Genomic DNA, 5235 nt, shown 5'->3' on the forward strand with positions numbered 1-5235 from the left:
ATTTGGCATATACTTGGGCCTTTTTTTGAAGAAATGTGAATAGTTTGTCCTTTACATGAGTTTGTTTGCTGCTCTCATGGCTGTGCTAACGTTACAGCTGTAGCACGCTGGCTTTACGTGTTTACAGGTATAGATCTGGCAACCCGGCCTGGCTGTCCAAATGGCCAGTTGATACCAACACACAGGCCAAAACACATTTCCATCACGGAACGGAAATTTCAAAAGGAGAAAATACTAGCATTAGCATTGTTGTCAGAAAAGATGGTATTTCAACTTAATATGTTTACTTAATATCTACTGATGCATTGGGGTCATTTTTGGATTTATACAGTAAATATATCACATATTAGACCTTAATAAACCTCTGTTATGTTCAAGCCATTGCCAGATGAGTTGCTACAAAGTTAATTAAGACTATCAGCTCCACACAACTCTCTGTTGTCCGGCGACTTTCCCACGTAGATTCTCAAGTGATGACCTCTTCTGAAGAGTCCATCATGTTGTTTTCATCCTCCGTGTCCTCCTTGGCTACTAGTAACTATGTGGAGGAGGTGGGGGGAGGCACGATCACGGAAGGCTTGTATCATGTGGACGCGCCAACAGTTCTGTTGTCATTACTTAGAATTCCTCATGGGGGCGACAGAAACTACGCTCTTTAAATGGCAATTTTACTTGTTTTACTTGTTTTACATGATTTTACTTTTTTTCTCTTCTCTTTCTCTCACACATAACCTGGTCTTTGTTTTGTTATGTAGCGTCTTGTGCAAAAAGGTTTGGTTTAGTGTGTTAAAATGTTAACAATTTTTAATTAGCAATGAACGCAAATTACAGCTAGGGAAGACGGGAAGGTATTTAATACTCCATGTATTCGGTCATAAATTATTGGACGCTAGACGCTAGATGTAAAGTCAGAGGATCTTTTAAGTGATTATCCTCTGGAGAACATGACTGTACCAGATGTTATGACAATCCATCCAATAGTCCAGGATATTTCACACCAAATTACAATTGTCTACCAGTTGAAGCTGCAAAAGGAAATGTTAGGAGTCATCTTCTGGAGACCATGAATATCTGTACAATCCATACAGTCGATACAATATTTGGGTAGATATTTTAATCTGAACTATACCCCCCCGGGTATGGATATTGATCCACTGATTGACATTGCTATTCCTAGTGTGGCTAAAAAGGGCAAACATTAACCATGCATTTTTCAGTATTCTACAGAACTGGGAGAAAGAAGAAAAAAAATATTTTCTCATTATCAATCATTTCTAGCAAAAGGATTAATAGTTTGGTCATTTCAGTGGGGAGTTGCTCCTGAAGGACAAGCCTCTGGGAACCACGCTGTGTCGTCAGACAGAAAGGGCTGACTATGTCCGCCTTTCAATTTAAAATTCCTTGCCTAAGTTCATCAAGCTCCATTGTTTAGATGATAAGGCATTCATGTACTAATTAAGGCCTTTAATGGAGGGGAACGGTGTGAGGGTGGAATGTACATTTTTCATCTGGGTGACCGTTACGAGGTTTAAATGTCAGCCAGGCTTACCAACTGGCTAAGGAGTGAAAACTAGTAGTAGCAAAGCTCAGTCCTTCTGGAGCTGTAGAGACCTACATGTAGAGATCTACATTTTGCTAAATATTGGCACCTGTCCTCGTAACAGAGCATTAACATGGAACAAATTGTTATTCGGAACAATAACAAATTATTTTGACATTAAAAGCACTCATTGAATGTCAAACTAAACTAAAATGTTCCAACAAATGATTGAGTTTTGAGAACCAATGCTTTTATTAATGTTTAGGCTTGAAAAAGCTTACGTAACACAACACTAAACCTCTGTTGGAATACAATAAGGTGTATGCACAATCAATCAGTGTTAATCAGTGACTGACACACAATAAACTATTTCTGACTTTAAAGCCCACAAACACTGTATATTCATCTAAACCTAATCCACACACATTTGCAGGGGTGGAAAGTACATTTTCTCAAGTCTTGTATACTTGCTCTTGTGGGAATTACTACAATTGTTGGGTCTTGTAAATTATAGAATGTGGTCTAGACCTACTCTATCTGTAAAGCGTCAGGAGATAACTCTTGTTATGATTTGATACTATAAACAAAATTGAATTCAAATGAATTGTACTTCAGTACAGTTTTGAGGTACCTGTACTTTACTTGGGTATTTCTATTTTATACTACATTATAACACTACATTTCAAAGGGAAATATTGTACTTTGTACTTTGTACTGCACTGCATTTATTTAACATCTATAGTTAATTGCTTTTTCATGCACAATATATTAACACAATGCATTGTTATAATTTATCGTATTAAAGGTTCCCTGCTTCACCAAACCGTTATTAATTGCATTATTTGAAATCTGTGAGGTCCATATGTGTGTGTGTGTGTGTGTGTGTGTGTGTGTGTGTGTGTGTGTGTGTGTGTGTTATATGTTGTGAATGTGAAGATGAATTTCTACCTCCTCTGTCAGCTCTAGCCATTGAATAGAAATAGGAGAAATCAGACCAATCCCAACAGCTGGTCAGTCTGATGTCATGCTCCCTGAGCTCATTACTATTCATGAGCTGGGTAAAGGATGCTGATAGCCAGGCTCTCATTGGCTAGCTGTTAGCCAATCAGAGTCAAGCAGCATAATATTAATGAGAACTGGTCCAAACAGAGCTGAGTCTTCCTGCAGGGTTTCTATACCACGCTGGGATGGCTTGAAACAAGGTAACCATGGTAACCAAGTCACAGAGTCCATGGTAGAGCTTCAGATATTACTGAAATGTGTGGCAGGGCACATTTAAATAATATATAAAACAGTTAAAAATGACCTTCACCCTGACCAACTACAGCACTATGCTACTTTCACACGCCTGTTTGTGATACAGGGGTCATTTGTTTTCCTATTGAGCACTTTTGATACTTTTTGTCATATTTGCTTAAGCTGTCACTATATAGTAGTATAGTATATATAGTAGCACATGAGACAGATAATCTGTGAAAAAATCAAGCCTCCCCTTGGGCTCCTAATGAATTTTCCAGCTCCAGAAGATTAACAACCAATCAGAGCAGAGCAGTCTCTAACACAGTGTCGATGACTGCTCCTGAACTGCAATTGAACTGTCAAAATCAGATATTAATCAGAAACATATTTTGGTGTTACTGTACAAAACACTAAAATCTACATGACATTTTTGACTACATCTCTCTGACAGCATCTCATCTGTGTGTGTGGCAGGACCAACAGATCGAATTAGGAGAGCTTGGATTCTTTCTAAACATGTGGAACGTTAACTGTTGCCCTGAAGTCTGAGTCAATTTCCTGTGATAGCCCTCCAGTTGAGAAGCGTGGTGAAATGCCAATTAGCCTCCAACCACCTCCACACAGTGTGCTCAGCTTCACAGGGTCCAGGGCTAATCGGTCATCATTTACCCCCGGAACCTGTCTGGATGGTGGGAAGGGGGAGGGGGGCATGATGGGAGTTTGAAGGCTCAGGAGTACAAACACAAGGAAAGCACCCACACAAAAACACACTGGTGCACACACTGTATCAGCCCCTGAGAGTATTTGTGAGGTAAGACAGAGAAAAGTGACAGCAACGGTTGGTTTAAACTACTTCTGTTCACACTCAGTAGCAAGGCAGGAAGTGGAGAAAGCATCCGACTTTCTTTTGTCTGAGATAACTCATGAAGGCTTAGGACAATAGCCTAAATTTGCACAGAAATTGAGACCAAACTGCAGGCTAGTCATAACAAGTGTGACAAAATCTGATAAAAAAGGAGTCAAAATCAGTTCCAAATGTAATACTTTATGGATTCACAGTGGATTTCACCATTTGTGAACCATTTGTATTATATTACTTTGAGGAGAAGCTTACTTGTTTTCTCATTTTTACTGCAATTTGGATTACCAGAAGCATTTTCTGTTCATGTAAGACTGATAGTGTACCCTCCATGTTGCAATGTGAAATATAACGTGGGTGGTGGATGGAGGAGTAACTCATCTAACAAGTGCCAGCAGCTGTAGTTCCATCACCTAAAATCACTTGAATATAGACTATCTTGACTATTCTGTTAATGCTATGCACTGATATTGTAGAATGAAAAGATTTCAAAAACATTGTCAAGGAAGATAATCTAAGTCTAGAAGGAACATGCCAATATGTTAAAGCACCCATATTATGCTCATCTTTAGGTTCATAACTGTATTTTGAGGTTGTACCAGAATAAGTTTCCATGGTTTAATTTAAAAAACACCATATTTTTGTTGTACTGCACATTGCTGCAGATCTTGTTTTCCCCCTGGGTGTTGAGGTCTCTGTTTTAGCTACAGAGTGAGACATCCCACTTCTATCCTATGGGAGCTGCACATGCTCAGTAGCTAGGTAAGATCCCATCAGCTAGATAACTCTTTCTCCAGTTTTGGTCAGTCCAAGACAGGATTAGCTTGGAGACTTCTTCTAGACGAGGGCCACTTGTGGAATGCTTGCAGAAAAGGGACAGGAAGTAGTTCTTATGGAAATTATGGTTTAGTAGTGGCTGTTGGAGCAGTGTTTAGCCATTGAGAACGAGCTAGCATGCTACAGTTAGCCACCTTGTCTCGGCTAGTGACGTAGAAAGCTGTGCAGATGTTAAACAACTCACCGAGAGACTGAAGACAGAGGACATTCAGAAACCGGATCTCACTCAGAACACCATGGATGTTGTGTGAAAGCACCAAAGACACAAAAAAACAACAACAAATCTTTCTCATAATATGGGCACTTTAACAATCACACTGGTGGACTGTAAACTGAGGGATGTCATCCTGTTGATAGAGCATGGGCACAATTATAAGGCAATTTCAAAAACCAAACATGACGTAAAAATTAGGGACACAGTCTATGCAGAATCACCTGCAAAATTCCCAGTTTGGATTATCTGTTAAAATCCCACAAAGAAAGAACTAAACAAAAAAAGAGGAAATTTCTCAGGTGATATTAGGTCAAGGTTAACCACAGACCGTTTCCTATTAATCCCTGCGGAGAAAGTGTCGGCAGCTAAAGTTAAATCACCCAGTGAGGTAGTCTACTTGATACGCAGGCATATGCACTACACGCACTAGGAAAGCTCCAGAATGAAGTTGTTCAGATGCTCAAAACTTCCCTGGGGAGGACACCCAGACCCCCAACAATGATATAATAATGATAATCACAATAATGTATCCTTTATTAGTCCCAC

Source organism: Etheostoma spectabile, chromosome 7 (assembly GCF_008692095.1).
Source record: "Etheostoma spectabile isolate EspeVRDwgs_2016 chromosome 7, UIUC_Espe_1.0, whole genome shotgun sequence".
Lineage (NCBI taxonomy): Eukaryota > Metazoa > Chordata > Actinopteri > Perciformes > Percidae > Etheostoma > Etheostoma spectabile.